Raw genomic sequence first — 18964 nt, 5'->3', positions numbered from 1 at the left:
GTCTCCCCATCAGTATTTTTCAGATTTAGCTTATGTTTAAGCACATTCTCAAACCATTTCACATCAGTGTCTCTGTGTCTGATACTCTGGTACATTGATATATAATCATGAATAATCTCAGCTTCATTTGTCTTCACCACTAGAACTCATACTGCCATTAGAACTGCTATTTTTAAATATCTTGAAATCATTATCAGTTTTCATTATCTTAGAACAGCATTTTTGTCTCACCATACAGTTCAATGAAGCTGTTTCAAAAATGCTAAACTTTTGCTCCATGCTATAGTTAGTTCAGACAGACACTATACTTCTAAGATCCACAATATCAAGCTCTGTGTTTGCATTACCATATGAAAATACATATTCTTAAAGTTCATTCTGCCTGTGCATAGACAGTAGAGCTCAGGTGTAATTGTTAGTATTTCTAACTCATAGCTCTTGGTTCTCAGGCTGGGTTCCTGGCTGGGGGGTAGCTTCTTTTCCATGTCTGTATGACCTTCCTTTGAATACTTGAATTTATGTGGAATGCTCCCAAATACTTAGCAATAGGTAAAGTGATGATTCCCTGAACTGCCCACAGTTATGCATGGGATATGTGAGTCAGTATGTGCATGTATTTCTGATGGACCAGTGTCCTAACCAGGCCTGGTTCTCATCTTGCACCCATAACTTACAGAGATAGGTGCTGAGTGCCACATAACACAAGCACTCCGGTCACTCCAAAGCAAGTACAAATATGACTCCGTCATTGTCCATGCTGGTGTGAATGACCTGAGACGTACCTCCCTGGACTACATGAAAAGAGACATAGAGGAGCTCTCTGATCATGTAGCCCAGGCCGTTATGACCCTGACCTTGAGTAGCATCTTACCCTCACCAATAATGATACCACATTATAAAGACAAAATGATCAATTTTAACAATTGGCTAAAGTATTGGTGTCATTCAAAGGGGATCCAGTGTCTGTCAGCCTGGTATGACATGCTCGACAAGCCACGTTGTTTCGCTAGCGACGGCTTGCACCTGTCACCCCTGCACTTTTGAATACTGGCTAAGGCTCTTGCCACCCCCATTGTGCCTTTTTTAGGCAAGGCTCAAAAGACAAACCCACCTTCATAGACAACACAAAGAAAAAGAAACTAAGGGTAATGCTGCTCAATGCCAGAAGTCTAAACCTCAAGATGCACGCACTCGAGGCTCTCCTCAGTATGGAGAATATCGATATCTTTGCAGTAACAGAAACCTGGTTCAAGGCTCCCGAGAGCACCCCAGCACTACCAAGTTATACCTCATACCATGCTTTTCGGCCACAAAACTCGGACCGAACCACAAAAGGAGGGGGAGTATCCATAGTCATCAAAGATACCCACACCTCCAGGTTAGTGGCACTGCATGAAGCATCGGAGACCATCCATGTGCAACTAACAGTGGGAAAAACTACCTTTCAGTTTGTAGCCTTCTCAGACCACCCTCCCAAACTCAAGAACCCCACTCAGCTTTCCTGAGAACACTGGAGAATATGAAGGTCTCTCCAAATACCATTATATTGGGTGACTTCAACTACCCAAACATAGACTAGAGCACTACTCAAGCCCCAACACCCATGCCCAATGGTTCCTAGAATTTATAAACTCAAATGTTATGGAACAACTGGTCACCACTCCCACAAGAGGGGAAAACATATTGGACCTGATCATCACCAACATGGGGACTCTATGTTCCATACTAGAGGTATACCCCTCATTGGTAAGCTCTGACCATAAATTAATCTCACTGGACATCCATATCCCATCCCCACCCCCAGCCAAGGAAACCACAGTGAAGAACTTCTCAAAAGCAAACTTCACACTTCTCAAAACCAAGGTAGAATCCTTCAAAGCCCCTGGGCCAGTGGAAAATATGGCCCAAACCACAGAATCCTTTACAAATGCTTTCTATGGACACCTACAGGAATGCATGGATCGTGCTATCCCAAATAAAACCAAGACTCATTCCGCCAAAGGCAGGAGACCTGTCTGGTGGACCCCAGCCATAAATAAGCTATACAACAGAAGGAGGAAGCTACTACATGATAGAACAATATCCCAAAAAGGGAAGGCATCTCTGATCAGTACTAGCAAGAAACTATGATCCCTCATAAAATCATCTAAGGCCAGCTTCGAAAGAAAAATTGCACAAGATGCTAAAGATAATCACAAGGCCTTCTTTAGTTATGTCAGGAACCTGGGTGGCAACTCCCAGATATGCTCTGAGTTAGTTCAAAATGACAAAAAATACACTGAACCCACAGACATTGCCAACATCCTGGCAAATAGGTTCAGTGCAAACTTCTCCCCCCCTTCCCCCCCAAAAGAGCAAATGTCTATCCCAACAGAGTGTAGCCTCCCTGACATCACAGATGCACAGGTGAGAGCTGCCCTCTCCAAAGCAAAAAACACAGCATCAATGGGACCGGACGGTGTCCCGGGCTGCGTCTTACACAAACTCCAAGAAGAACTGAACCCTCACATAAAGTCACTGTTCAATCTCAGCCTTACTACAGGATATGTACCCAAGGAATGGCGTACAGTAACAGTGGTCCCAGTCGACAAAGGTGGTGCCACAACGGACCCCGGAAACTATCACCCTATAAGCCTGACTAGCCTGGTCTGCAAAGCTATGGAGCGTATCATCATGAAACTCAAAGACATTGGGAACCTCCAAACACTGGATCCTACCCAATTCAGCTTTGTTAAAGGCAGATCTTGCCTCTTGAACCTGGTCAACTTCTTTGAAACAGTCACCAAGGCCATAGATGAAGGGAAGGTAGTCCACACAGCCTACCTGGATCTCGCAAAAGCCTTCGACACAATACCCCACTCGGGCATCATAAATAAGCTCACCAGCTTAAATATCAACCCCTATGTCACAAGATGGGTTGCAAACTGGCGTAGGGATAGAACCCACATGGTCAGAATTGCAGGTGCCATGTCAGAGTCTAAACCAGTTACAAGTGGCGTCCCACAAGGCTCAGTCCTGGGACCTCTCTTGTTCGGTATATATTTCTCTGAGGTACAGGCTAACATGGGAGGACTATGGCTGACCAAGTTCGCAGATGACTGCAAACTGGGTGCCATAATCGACTCGCCGACTGACACAAGCATCTTCCAAAGGGGTCTCACAGAGATGGATAACTGGTGCCAGAGCCATAGCCTAAAGCTAAATGCCAAAAAGTGCATAGTCATCCCCTTTGGGAAAAACAAAGTGCCCACAAATTACCAGCTAGGTGGTAATCCATTAAGTACGGTAGAAGTAATTAGGGATTTGGGGACCCAAGTAGATAGCAATCTCTCCTTTGACAATCACGTTGCCAAAGTGGTTAGAAAGACCTTCTATATAGCCCACCTTATCACAAAAGGGTTCACATCTAGATCAAGAGAGGTCATTGTGCCCCTCTACTCATCACTCATCAGGCCCATAATTGAATACAATGCCCCATTTGGGATGTACCTTACCCGACACCTGCAGCAACTGGAAAGACCCCAAAAGTACCTCACCAAGAGGATCAAGGGACTCAAACACATGCCCTACGCAGTTAGGCTAAAGAAACTCCAGCTTTACTCAGTTGCTTACCACCTACTCAGAGGCGATCTGTGCCTGACGTATAAAGCCATGTCCAACTCAGAATTAATGGACATGCTCCACCTCAGGAAATCCAAATCCCTTAGAGCTACACGCTCCAGGGACTTAAACCTCAGCACAGAAATAAATAGGACATGCTGGAAGAACAGATTCATATCCCAGAGGCTCCCCTCACTCTGGAACAAAATCCCAATCCATGTTAGGCAGAGTCCCTCAACGAACCTCTTCAAGAGAAATCTTGACGAGCGGATGGGAGATCGTAGGTTAACCCCTGGGATCTCTTCTGTGTCCCTACTAGACAGAGGCACAGTAAACTAACCTCAAAAGGGCTATATTCTGTGACCTACTATACAGAGGCACAGTCAACTAATCTAAAAGGGTGGCGAAAGCCAAACACACTCTGGCTAGGCTTATAAATGCTCTAGGGCAGATAGCCTAGTATCAACCTATGAACCTATGATCCTAACAGGATAAAGTGGATATTGGTGAATGAATGAATTAATGAATGAATAAACTGTAATTTCCCCTACCCCTTTATTAAATACAAAATAAACTCTGGGTTTTTAGAATTTTAAACCTTTATTCCAGAAGTTTAATCTCTGCATGTATTCATGCATTTCTGTTTCTCTTTCTGCAAACAATGACAGTTTCTTGGCTTGCAAATTATCTAATTCTGATATTAGGCTCTCTGGATATGTGTTTGTGTGTGTGTGTGTGTGTGTGTGTGTGGGGGGGGGGGGGTTATGGGTGTGGGTGTGTGTTCCTCTCCTGTCTCTCTCTCTCTGTATATATGCATGTGTGTGTGTGTGTATATACATATACATATACATATATATATATATATATATATATATATATATATATATATATATATATTTTTTTTTTTTTTTTTTTTAATGTTCATTTTGTTTACAACTTTTCTGTCTCTGCTGTTTGGTCATCAGATCAGTTGACCAACAGTGCTGGTATGAGACTGCTGCAATAGTTGTGATGGGGATTGTGCCCTTTCCCAGCTATTGTGTGGACGTGGAGTTGAGATATTTAAGTAGCAGAGGAGTGGAGGGATGGGGAGCAGTGGGATTGCCCTCCTACAAAAAAAACAGTATCTCAGCATGCAAGTTTATGTCAGCATTTTGGATTTTAATCTTTTATGGATAATAATCACTACTCTGATAGTCTGCAGCAGTGATTATTTTATATACTTTATATGTATGTGTGTGTGTGTGTGTGTGTATGTGTATATATATATATATATATATATATATATATATATATATATATATATATGAACACTTTATAATCTCGAAATTCTGAAATACCGAATTTCAGAATCCAGAGATCATAAAGCTGAAAGTTCTAAATACCGAAACCCCAAAAGCGCGAATTTCAAAATCCCGACATTCTGAGATGTTGAAGTAGCACTTCTGGTGTTGTAATGTTTGAATGGAAGTTCAAGTAAGTATGTATGTTTAAGGGTGTTGGTTAGGGGCTTTAGTGTGTGTCAGTGTGTTGTGACTCTGATGTTTGCATGCAAGAGGAATGTAGGTGTGTGGTGGTGTTTTCGTATGTTTGTCTCTGTAGTGCGATCCTAAGTAGGGTGTGTGTGTGGGGTTTGTGTGTTTGTGTGTGGGGGGAAGGTGTATGTTTGTGTATGTGTGTGGTGTCTGGTTAGTGTAGGATTCGCAATTTCAAAATTCGTGCTTTTGGGATTTTGGTATTTAGAGCTTTCGGCTTTATGGTCTCGAAATTCTGAGATTTAGTATTTCAGGATTTCGGGATTATAAAGCGAATCCATATATCATCCAAAGCAAATTTCGAGAGAAAAATAGCTAAAGACTCAAAAGACAATCATAAGGCCTTCTTTAGCTATGTTAGAAACCTAGGAGGAAACTCCCAGATATGCTCAGAACTAGTTCAAAATGATGTGAAGATTACTGATCCTACAGACATTGCCAACATACTGGCTGACAGGTTCAGTGCAAACTTCTCACCCCCCTCCCCCCCAAAAGGAGAGATATCTATACCAAATGATTGCAGCCCCCCAAACATCTCCAGCGCCCAAGTGAGAACTGCTCTCTCCAAAGCAAAAAACACAGCATCCATGGGACCTGATGGTGTCCCCGGCTGTGTGCTCCACTTAACTCAATGAGGACTTAAACCCACGGCTAGGACAGCGGATTAAACAAAATCTTACCACTGGATACGCACCCAGGAGTGGCGCACTGCAACTGTGGTCCCACTTCACAAAGGCGGTGCCTCCACCGACCCTGGTAATTACCGCCCATTAGCTTGACAAGCCTTATCTGCAAAGCCATGGAGAGGATCATAATGGACCTCATAAATAAAGACATTGGGAATTTGCAGACTTTGGATCCAACCCAGTTTGGCTTTGTCAAAGGCAGATCATGCCTTTTAAACTTGGTTGACTTTTTCAAACAGTCACCAAAGCCATTGATGAGGGAAAGGCAGTCCATACAGCCTACCTCGATCTGGCTAAGGCCTTCGATACAATACCCCACTCGGGTATCATTGAAAAACTCATCAGCTTAAATGTTAACCCATACATCACAAGATGGGTTGCAAACTGGCTGAGTGACAGAACCCACAGGGTCAGAGTTGCTGGCGCCATGTCAGACTCAAAGCCTGTCACAAGTGGTGTCCCACAGGGCTCAGTCCTGGGCCCACTCTTGTTTGGCATCTACTTTTCTGAAGTACAAGCAAACACAGGAGGGTTATGGCTGACAAAGTTTGCAGATGACTGCAAACTGGGCCATAGTAGAAAACACATCTGACACAGATATCCTTCAGAAGGGTCTCACAGAAACGGATAACTGGTGCCAGAGCCACGGCCTAAAGTTAAATGCCAAAAAATGCATAGTCATACCCTTCGGGAAAACAAGGTTACCCCTAGCTACCAAATAGGAGGCAATCCACTGAGCACAGAAGAAGTTATCAGGGACCTGGGGACCCAGGTTGATAGTAGTCTGTCATTCGACACCCATGTAGCTAAAGTAGTTAGGAAGACCTTCTACATTGCCCACCTTATCATGAAGGGATTCTCATCTAGATCAAGGGAGGTTATAGTCTCCTTTACTCATCACTCATCAGACCAATGATTGAGTACAATGCCCCATTTGGAATGTATCTGACCCGACACTTGCAGCAGCTGGAGAGGCCACAAAAGTTCCTCACCAAAAGGATAAAGGGTCTCAAAATCTATCCTATGCTGCCCGACTGAAAGAACTCCAGCTCTATTCAGTCGCCACCGCTTGCTCAGAGGTGACCTTTGCCTAACATACAAGGCCATGTCAAACCCAGATTTGATGAATATGCTTCACCTCAAAAATCTAGATCCATCAGAGCCACAAGGGCGGAGACTTAAACCTCGACACGGCTATTAATAGGACGTGCTGGAGGGATAGATTCATCACCCAAAGACTCCCTATGCTGTGGAACAGAATCCCGTACATGTGAGGCAGAGCACCTCGCTGGCCTTGTTCAAGAGAAATCTTGACCAATGGATGGGAGATCGCAGATATACCCCAGGGATTACCTCAGTGTCACTGCTCGACAGAGGCACAGCAAAATAATGGGTATAGTTCCCCATACTAAAGGGGTGGCGTAAGCCACAAAACAATGGGCTAGGCTTGTAAATGCCCTCGGGCAGATAGCCTAGTATGAACCTATGAACCTATGAACCTATATATATATATATATATATATATATATATATATATATATATATCTATATATATATATGGCTACATACATACATACATATACACATATACACAAAATTAATAAGAAAATTAAGGTTGCAAAACTACAAAGAGAAAAGAGATCAATAACAAACAATATGCCATATAATAAGTAATGAGGCCATTGATATAAACAGGCCTCAATGGCTTATTAGATAAGGGATTGTTTTTGTAAGCCAAGAATTGCGGGTTTGAGTCCCATCTGGGGTGATAACAACCTGAAAGTCATTTTAGCCTGTGCTAACAGATAATTGGGAAAATTGGTGCATGAATGTCTAGGCTTAAAAAGGCTCTAGAGCCATTAACCTAGTAACCTCCTATGTAATCTCAAATGAATCTACATATTTGTATATATATTTGTTACATTCAAACCTGTATCTCTGGAGCAGATATATATTCCTTGTGAGAGACTCTGAACTTGGTCTGGAATGCTGACTCACTTTGATTGGAAAACTGTTCTAGTAAATTAATCTTAACTTGGATAATGCTTTTTCACCATCTGTAACTGAACTGGTGGTCTAATTGGTGCAATGGCATCCTCATTGTTTGTTCTGAGATCTCAAATGGGATTTCTATTGACAGTTTTGAGGTCAGTGGGGCCATTTTTTTTCATTTATTAACAACAACAACAACCTGTAGACAATAGAGGATAACATTTGAGTTTAAGAAATATAACGTGGACAGCTGGGTAATTTAATGTACTAAATGAAATATTGATTTAGCATAGAAGACATTGTATTCCTTAGGGACCTTTAGACCTATAATATACACAGTGTGTATGAACCTATGAAAGTATGAATGACCTAACATGACATACCACTAATATCTTCTTTATCTTTATTTCATTTGAGTGTTTACAATCAATGTAGAAAATCCAAAACATAAATTCATCATCTCTTTCACACTGACAAACACTCTCATCTGCAAGGGGTGGGGAGAGTTCAAGAAACTCTTATTATCCAAGACTCCAGAATAGTTTCCCATCCATATCTGATACATCTTTTATCAGAATCTTATAAAGAAGTCTGGGGCGGGGGGGGGGGGGGGGCAAGAGCTGCTCATTTTTCTTGGTTTGGTGACATCCAACAGCACAGTCCCTTATCATACAGGGATCAATGACATTTATACACCAAAGGATCCTTTGACTCAGCCCAACAATTGCTTAGGTGATGCTTAAGTACTTTCCTTTCTAGCTGTTATACTGGCTGGCATGTTGTGCATAATACTCATAAACCATGGCCGTCAAACAAGCTGTGACCCACAGAAGTCAGGTTGTTATCTCCTGTGCTCTTTGCTGGGATAAAAAAAATGCATATCTTGTAGCTGTAGCACTTAGGGTCTCCTGAGGCAGTGAAGCAACTGCCTCATGTACACAGACAACCCTCTACTACTAAATCACTCTAGTATGGAGTGCGAGTGATGTATCTATATCAAGAAGATGGAATCCCTGCTCTCTCATCCACTAAACAGTAACATTGAAGAGGGTGTCAGCTCACACACCACAACTCATGCACAAAGCACACACATCACAAACAAAGCTTGAACTCAACACATGGATCGTCATACGTGGAGGTACTTTCCAAACATTTACCTAAGCACCAGAGATCTCCTAAGCTGAATGTTGCTACACCTGACAAAACACCCACATCACTCAAGACACATAGAAACTTCAGTGTCTCACCAACTAGCCCTTTAGGCACAACACACCCAGACCTAGTTTTCTTGTTACTTTAGATTCTGTAGTGCGACACACTGACATCATGCTCACCAGGCTGGATAAGAAGAAAGTAATGATCAGCTGTCTGTCTGTCTGGTGCCAGGATTCGAAAGGTCACATGTGCACGCAAGTCACTCAACAAGTACTCTTATGACTCACTCATAGTTCATGTTGGTGTGAATGACTTGAGATGTACCTCACTGGACTATATGAAGAGAGAGCTCTCTGAACATGTGTCCCAGGTAGGTATGTCCCTAGTCTTGCCCAACATTTTGCCCTAACCTAGAATGATGCCACAATATAAACAAAAATGATTGACTTTAATAATTGACAGTTTTTGGTGTCATTAAAGGGGATCCAGTTTCTGTCAGCCTGGGATGACACGGTTGATAGACCTCGCTCCTTTGCCAGAGATTGTCTGCACCTGGCACCTCTGGGCTTTCAGCTGCTGGCTACATCTCTTGCCTGGCCAATAGTGCCTTTTTTAGGCAAGATCTCAAACAAAACTTTCCACGTGAAAATATTCAGCACAAACGAAATAAGGGTTATGCTGCTGAATGCTAGGAGTTTAAATGAAAAGCTGCACTCTCTGGAAGCACTCCTTTCCTTGGATGATGTAGGTGTTTGTGCAGTCACAGAAACCTGGTTCATGGCCACAGAGAGTACCCTAGCCTTGCAAGGCTACAATGCCTTCCACACCTTCAGACCACAAAATGAAAGTGTGAGAACCAAAGGTGGAGGAGTATCTAGCTACATCAAAGGAAAATATACCTCCAAACTGGTTAGACAAGATAACTCTATTAAACTACTCCAAGTTTAGATTACCATGGGTAAAAGCCCCCTTCAAGTCATCACTAGTTACAGGTCCCGCCGCCATGAACCAAGATGCTCATGTGGCTTATTTGGCTTTACTTGAATTAATCAAAATACAACCTAACACTCTTTTTCATGGGAGATTTTAACTATTCTACCATCAACTGGGAAACATATATGAGCCCTAACTTACTTGCACAAACGTTCCTTGACTTTGTTAACTCAAATGCCCTGGAACAAATTGAACAAAATCCTACAAGGGATTCAAATATACTTAACCTGGTTATCACCAACAAAACAAACCGTTGTGCTACTGTAAGTGTAGGACCCTTATTAGTAAAATCTGATTATAAGTCAGTCACTTTTGAAGTAGTAATAACTTCAGAACCCATCAGATGTGAAGTCAGATTAAAAAAACTTCACCAAAGCTGACTATATCCTCCTAGGGGTTGGCATAAATAATTTCCAAGCCCCAGTCCCCACAGATGGTCTTGGCAGTTATACTAAAGTATAATCTGATTGTACCAACTGTCCCAACACTTACACAAATGTATAGACTCAGCTGTGCTAGATAGGACCAAAAGCAAGCCACCCTGGTGGACATCTCACATAAATAAACTATACAACAAGAGGAAGAAGCATTTATCTAAAAATACCAAAGGGAGGTCCCAGCACTGGAAAAGCACCCTCCTAAGCCTAAATAAACAAATAAGACAGCTTATAAAATCCTCTAAGGGCAACTTCGAGAAAAAATTAGCAAACACAGCTAAGGATAACTATAAGGCTTTCTTCAACTACATCCATTACCTAAAAGGTTGGACCCAGACGTGTGCTAAATTAGTGACAAATGATATCACACACACTGATTTTTTTATTTATTTTATTTTTATTTAACATTTGTTGACCGGGAAAGTCTGACTAGGTTCCACAGCGGAGGCCCGGGGAGAAATGCTCCAGAAGCATGTCTGATCCTGTAGAAATTGCTAACCTACTAGTGGACAGGTTTGGTGAAAATTTCTCCTCTTTATCCCTTCCAAACATATCACAAACCATACCTTCAACAGCTCCCCTGCCCTATATATCTAAAGAACAGGTCTTCAAAGCTCTGTTTAAGGCAAAAAACACAGCCTCTATGGGTCCTGATGGCAACCCAGCATTCTAAACAAACTAAAACAGGAATTAGCAAACCCCTTAGGCACCCTATTTAACCACAGCCTGAATACTGGATTTGTCGCAGCTGAATGGAAAACTGTGACTGTTATCCCCCTTCACAAGGGTGGCTTAGCAACAGATCCGGGGAATTATAGACCCATAAGCCTTACCAGCCTTATCTGTAAGGCCATAGACCTCATAAATAAGGATATAAGTGACCTCCAAACCCTTGATTCAACCCAGTTTGTCTTTGTAAAGGGTTGATCATGCCTGTTAAACCTAGACATCTTTGAAAATATGACCAGGGCCACAGATGAGGGCAAATCTGTACATACAGCATATTTGGACATGGCAAAGGCCTTTGACACAATCCCCCAATCAGGCATTATTGACAAACTCACCCACATAAATGTCAACCCCTTTGTTGTTAGGTGGATCACAAATTGGCTCATTAACTGTACACATGCTATCAAAGTGGGTGATTCCACCTCAACTGGCAGACCTGTCACCAGTGGGGTTCCACAAGCATCAGTACTGGGCCCGTTTTTGTTTGGTATTTACTTTTCAGAAGTTCAGACCAAAACAAAGAGACTGTGGCTGACTAAGTTTGCTGATGACTGCAAACTTCACACAGTCATTGACTCCCCAAATGATGTCAGTGTACTCCAAGAGGGGCTTACAAAGACCATTGGTAAAACAAATAGGCAGCTGAAAGAAAGGATTTCTAAGCACACAAATGACATACGCTTGAGAGATATAAAGAATCCTCTAATGAAACATATTGTTCTAAATGGTGGTCATAATTTTCTCTTTTCAGTGTTACAAGTTGTATTAGCAGATCCAAGGGGTGGTGATATCTATTTAAGAACAGAAACAGCTGAGATGCATTGGATTGGCAACTTACAGGAGGACACACCTCCTGGTCTTAACTCATGTCTTCCTCTCCAACCTGCCCTGAGAGGGCGGAGAATGAAACACTGAACTGTCATTACTTGATGCAGACTTTTAAATTCTTACACTGAGGAGAAGTTACTAGATCTGATGAAGGGTGCAACTATGTACCTGAAAGCACTTATCGATTAGTTTTAAGTTTTAACACCAGTTCTTAGTTATTCATTTATTAAATTTTCGATTTTAAGAACTCAAGAGTTCATAGAAGGTTTTAATTTTTTATGTGCCTTGCCATGGTGGCTGTGATAACGTTCATTATCCTGTGTGTGTGTGTGTGTGTGTGTGTGTGTGTGTGTGTGTGTGTGTGTGTGTGTATATATATATATATATATATATATATATATATATACACACACACACACACACACACACACACACACACATACATACATATACCTATAAACACACAAACTCTGAGAAGAGGGAGAAAATGATCAAAACACGGTACTTACTTTCTCCCTGTTCTCAGCGTCTAATTGATATTACAAGATGCTGACAACCTTCTAGTGACAACATTCTGAGTTGCAGTCAACCTGCCAGTGTCAATGTTTGCTGTAGGATGCACTGCATGTTTTCTTGTGTTATCATATTTAAACAGCACAAATTCTGCATTCTGCTCCAGACAGAATATGCATATTGACGCCTCTAAACAGTGAGATTTTCTGTAGTAATTTTTAATATATAGCCCAGTAATGGCAGTTTCCCTCAGCTATCGTGATCAAGCCCCCCTTTCCCATTTTTACATAAGATTACCTAGAGCCAAGGTTTACATCATCAAGTATCTTACCCTTATGGAAATAAGCAATAGTAATGACAGCCAAGTACTTAAAGCAGATAAAATTAACAGAATTCTGCCCATATCACTAACACAAAGCAAAATGTGTTATTTATTCCTGAGAAATAATTAACTCTAAGACAGTGTAAATGACCTCCTCTCCTGTGTTTGAGGTAGTCTAACCTCTATGAGAAAATCACTTAAAACAATAAATTACAGATACTGTAAGTATTGGAATCAGTCATACACCATATAATCAAGCAGATTATTACTGAATTTTGCAATGATTATTGTAAAAAAGGCTCAGCTGGTAAACACAAATGTCCATTGTATCTCCATGAGAATGGGAAGGACTGAAAATGAAAGCTAAGCATGTGAACTAGCTCAATTTGTGCGTGTGTGTGTGTGTGTGTGTGTGTGTGTGTGTGTGTGTGTGTGTGTGTGTGTGTGTGTGTGTGTATAAAATGGGGACAGAGCAAGTATTATATAATAATTGTATTACATGACAAGAAGTTTCTTTTGTGAGCTACCATCATTCTGTATTACAGTTGAATAGTTTCATCAGAGCAAATACTGTGACAGAACCTGATATATGGTACTGTTCTACTAGTGCTTGAAGAATTAAACTGAAGCCCCTTCCTGTAGTCTGGATGGGCATTATTCTCACAGACAGTGCTAAACGTCATAGACTAGACAATGGGAGCTTGCAGGCAGGAGCACATATACTATTGGAAAACATTCTATTTCATCTAGTAGGTGCTGTGACTACTTTGTTTATATGTAGTGACTTGCTGGAGAGACAGGAATGTGGATAAAAATATGTATTAGTTCACAAACAGGGTGCTGGATAATTGGGGAAGCCTTGTTAAAGAAGTTATAGTCCCAAAATCAAATAATATATTTAAAAAAATGTAAAACATAGCCACAAGACCATCATTATGAGCACCAACAGTGGGGTAGGAAATGGCATAAGTTGTTATTTAAGGAGGACCTACAGTTTTTCCAATTAATAATTGACATACTGGATGAGGCAAGTGTTTCTTATGTGCTACCAGTTTGTGTATCTATGTTGTTTAGAATCAATTTATGGCTGTTATATTCATGGCTTTATGACCTTGCAGTACATGACCACTGCTTAAATCAAGCATAGTCATTTTAGCAAAATAATTTATGTTTGGATATTGTCTATCTCCTTTAATAGAGCTCTCTTCCTTACATAATATGCATGTCAAGATGATTAACAATGTAGCTTAAATATATAACAGAAATGTGAGCATTTCCAGCGTCAGTTGACCTTAAATGCAGTTTATGCAATTACTAGTTTCTGGGTTCCCTTTTCCAAGTACTCTTTCAAGGTACAATACTCAATTTTTTGTATTCTCTAACTGCCATGCTTGTGGGCATGTATACCTTCCACCTGAAGATTATGTGATGTCACACTCTGAATTTAGGAGAGCACATCTAACTTCATACTTAGTTTTGACCCCTTTGAAAGTGAGAGAACACAGTTGTATGACAGAGAAAAACTAGATAAAAAATGTAAACTTTCTACACTTACTGAGATAATCATCTGACAAGTGAATGTATGGGCTGCTCAAGCATAGTAGAAAAGCAAGAGGCTAATAAGCACTCAGAAAGGTGGGTCCCCCAATGACCAACTGATATGCTTAGTACTCACACTTCTGTTATATGTTATTTTCTCTGGCACATGCATTGGATAACATGGGAGGTTTCTCATACATTAATAAGCTCACATCCAAGACAAGCAACAGGCATAATAGCTGAAAAAGCAAGAGCTCAAATGATCAAGTCCAGTAGCAGAAAAGTGCCAAAGAAATAGCTTGCTTCCCAAAGAAATAGCTGGTCCCAAATCATGATGTAAAACCAAATTCTAGGAAATGTGTAATCATATCATTCAGCAGTTATGACTTCTCATGTGACTGTCAAATTGACAACGCACTCTTGAAAGTTGAAACCTTAGTTAGGAATCTGCGAACCTATGTTGAAAACGAACTGTCCTTTGATCACCAAATATCCATTATTGTAAGGAAGTCCTTTTTAATAGCACAGCTTTTATTAAAGGTATGGCATCCAGGTTTGGGGATGTAGTCATTCCACTGTACTCAGCTTTCATCAGGCTGATCATTGAATATGTCCTTTTCAGTATGTACCTTTCAAAACACTTGGCACTACTGGAGAGACTACAGTGCTTTTTCACTAAAAAAAGTCAAGGGCCTAAATCACACACAAAAAAAAAAAAAAAAAATATATATATATATATATATATCAAAAAAATAAAAAAATATGCAGACCATCTCACAGCCTTGTCCTTTCTACTCAGAAGTGTGCTCTGTCTCACATATAGAACCTCAGTAGACCCAGTCATATCACACCTATTACACAGGTTTATATTTACTTATCAGAGGTTCACTTCTGCGAACCTCCGTTTGTCAAACTGAAAACAGTGAACCTTCACTTAACCGAATGTTCACATCAGCAAATGTTTTACACAGGGAACCAGATAACAGAAACATTCAGGTAACAGAAAATATACCCCTGGGATCACTTCATTGACTCTGCTTGACAGAGAATCAGTTAATTAATCAATGGGGCGGTGATAGCCGACACACTTTGGCTAGGCTTATAAATGCCCTCGGGCAGATAGCCTAGTACCTGCCTATGAACCTATGAACCAAAGTAGTTGGCCAACATTTGACCATTACACACTCCGCAGTATGTCTAACCCACCCAGGTGGGGGGCTGTGCCCCCCATAGCCCCCCTAAATATATATACCAAATTTGAGATTTCACTACAGTGGGGAAGAGGGCAAATTTCCTGATGTTTTACAAAGGGAATGGAAGTAATTGGCCAACATCAGGGAATTTGCCCTTTACCCCACTGTAGTGGAATCTCAGAGTTAGTATATATAGTTAGGGTGTGTGTGTGTGTGTGTGTGTGTGTGTGTGTGTGTGTGTGTGTGTGTGTGTGTGTGTGTGGAGTGCAGCCCCCCACCTATGGGGGGTTGACATACTACGGTGTCTGTGATGGTGAAATGTTGGCCAACTACTTCCATTCCCTTTGTAAAAGATTTGCTAAAGTACACATTCACTTAAGCGAATATTCGCTGTTTTTGGTTCAACGAACAGAGGTTTGCGGAAGTGAACCTTTGATGAGTAAAAATAGACTACTATCACACTTCTGCAAGTCCAATGGTAGGGTGAATACTCAATGGATCTCAATCTTTTTTGCAAAATAAATAGAACATGCTGGAGGGATAGGTATGTATCGCAGACATTATCGTGTTCAACACCTCGTGAAATAAAGTATTTCTCCTACTTTTTTCAAATGTAATTTGGATGACTAGATGGATGGGAAACTGCAAATTCATCTCCAGTTTAGTGCACGTCTCTCATTGATAGGGGCAACAAGTAAATATCCCAACATATCCATGTTCTGTCCACCACTAAAGTATTCATATGCAAAGTATAAGGGCTAAAGACTACCATGGAGATGAAAGGCTGGGCTTCTTAAGATCCTCACAGATCAATAGCCTAATAAATACTTATAAGCCTATTTATTACTTTATGGTTTTAAATTATATTGTGTTTAATACAGTAGCACCTGTTAGAGTCTGTTTTACATTTGTTGTTGTGAATACTTTTCCAGTAAGCAGGAAAACAAAATATATTTCAGAACATTTCAATCGGCCACTCAAACTGCTGTCAGTATATTTCACATATACTTGTATTCACCAACAAATGCAATGCCTGCTGCTCTTGAAGAATAAATGACCTGCCTATATTGCTTTAACAAAATGGTGTGCTGATGATACTGCCATAACATTTCCTGAACTAGATCAGCTCTGGAATAGGGTGTGTCTGGCAAAAAACAACTATGGGTTCATGGTTAGTTACTAGGTTTGCAGGAGACCATTAAGGAGTCTAGCCCACATTTCCAGTTGCCTCAAAGAACTGCCTGGTTAAGTGACTTACACAAGGTATGAAGTATGTAAATGAAGGTGGGAAAAACTCAAACCCTGCACCCTTAACAGAGAAAGCAGCTTATTAGTGAGTCAGAGCATTAGTCCTCTGCACTAACTCTCAGAGAGAGAAACGGCATTTATCTAAATGCAGAAATTTTTTACAATCCGATCTTGCAGAGAAGACTGTAACCAAGTAATATACAGAGATCACTACATAATGAATGTTGAAGATCAAGAGTTCTGATCATCATTCCAAATAATGTAGACTATATGACCTGACAAATGTCAACCCCCCCCTCACAGTTACTGGAGGGTGTACGTAAGGTACTGCAAAAATGTATTACTAAAATGTAACAAGTTTAGACTGAATTACACAATCCAGACCTATTAAATGAATTAATTAATTCTTTAGTATAAGGGATAAAGCAAAACAAATTCAAGGCAAAGTAAATGCTTCAGGATGCCTATGTCTTCCCCGTCATTAAGAATAGCTGTCGCCTCTGACATTACTTAGTAAAGGTCTGAACTAAATGAATGTATGATAATTCCACACTGGTACAGCATCTGCCTCTAGAGTCAAAAGAGCTGGATCATGGTCAAATGGTGTGCTATGCAGCATTATGAGCCAGGTTCTGCCAGCCATACCAATAGTCTGTTAGCTGACTGTCTCTCCCCAGTTACCACATTTTAACTACTTTTTATTTTTAAGTATGTGTGGAGGAGCAGCAGGAGGACTGGTATCCATGCTGTAGCCGAGGAAGAAGCTTTATAGCTGGTTAGCTATACTGGTAGGACTCAGTCAGAAGGCAAGTTGTCAACTAGTTCACACAAACAGAACACAAACCCTCAAAGAGATTTTAAATCTCCCATACAAGGTTTATACAAGCAATACACAAAATATTTCGTGTCCAAGCAAAGATGTGAACTACCCAATAAAAATATAATAAAATGTGATACCATGAAGTATATTTAAGCAATCACACAACAGACAAGTATTCCTTTTAAAATATACTTTTTGTCAAAAATACCAAAACTCCTAAAAATAAGCACAGAGTAAGCCCCAAGTCACAAAATGATACTGTGAGCTTGGAAAGCAAATCCTAGAAAGATAGCAAGGATAACCAAGGCACATCTGCCAATGTTCCTGAAAAGCAAGTATTCTTAAAGAGACATACTGCAGTTATGCAGAAATCAAGTAAAAACACTCAAATGTTATTATGTGTGCTGTTCAAGAGAAACATCAAAGCAGCATCTGCATGAGGAAGCAAAAAGTACTGAAGATATTATTTACTCTGTCTGCTTATATAGTTCCAGTCAAAAGGCCTTAGCCTATAGGCAGCCAAACAGGCTATGTGGGAGAGGGTTAGAGCTTTGGGAAGCGAGCCAGTTGGTTATCTTTGGTAGGACACAACCCATATGCTACAGCAGCAGTGAGAATTATGAACATCTGAAACACTTCCTCTTCAAAGGTGCCTCTTGCACCTGTTATCCCGTAGTCACACATGTACACCAGTGTTTGAATACACTCAGACTTTAAACAAACACCTGGGACTTCATCTGTATATATGATGTACATAGGAAGAACTATTTTCTGACATACTCTTTACTCTCTCTCTAATGCATCTCTTTAACTCCCTAGATAGTTACACTCCTAATGACAATTTCTCATTTCCTTCTTATTTCTGTTTAAGCTCCCAGGCTGATCCTGTAAGCTGTGTAAAAAGACCAGTTTTCTACCCCAGTTAACAAATTTCATTAAATAAATAAATCTACTGATTTGGTTTAATTGGTACTAAAAACCGAGACATTATTAGTGCAGTCAAGCTGGATGTTGCTCAGTAAACATGTTCCATCGACAATGTGATTTGTTACAGCAAATTTAAATAAATATATCTGATCTGGTTTAAGTGGTACTTATACTGAGACATTATTAGTATGGTCAAGCTGCATGTTGCTCAGTAAACATGTTCCTTCTACAGTGTATTAGAAGTGATCTGTTACAGCTTAACTTCAGATTACAGTGTACAGTAATTAATATATATTTCAGGATCACAAACTGTTTTTCTTGTTTAAAGCTAATTGACTGGTTCTTTATTGAATTTAGACCTTTGAAAATATTGCTGTTTAAGTCCAATACTTGATATTGTTCAAGTTATAATACATGATGATGGAAGTAAACTTATTTGGTTTTAAT

General features: G+C 40.4%; 1 protein-coding gene across 2 annotated transcripts in view; it reads left to right on the top strand.

The window, feature by feature from the left end:
- PRKAG3 (protein kinase AMP-activated non-catalytic subunit gamma 3) overlaps positions 1-18964 on the top strand; it is a 1357042-nt gene that overhangs the window by 586595 nt on the left and 751483 nt on the right. The gene's annotated exons all lie outside the window — the stretch shown is intronic.

Source organism: Protopterus annectens, chromosome 6.part0 (genome assembly GCF_019279795.1).
Source record: "Protopterus annectens isolate FY-2018-M chromosome 6.part0, PAN1.0, whole genome shotgun sequence".
Classification (NCBI taxonomy): domain Eukaryota; kingdom Metazoa; phylum Chordata; order Ceratodontiformes; family Protopteridae; genus Protopterus; species Protopterus annectens.
This window is presented reverse-complemented; position numbering and strand designations above follow the sequence as displayed.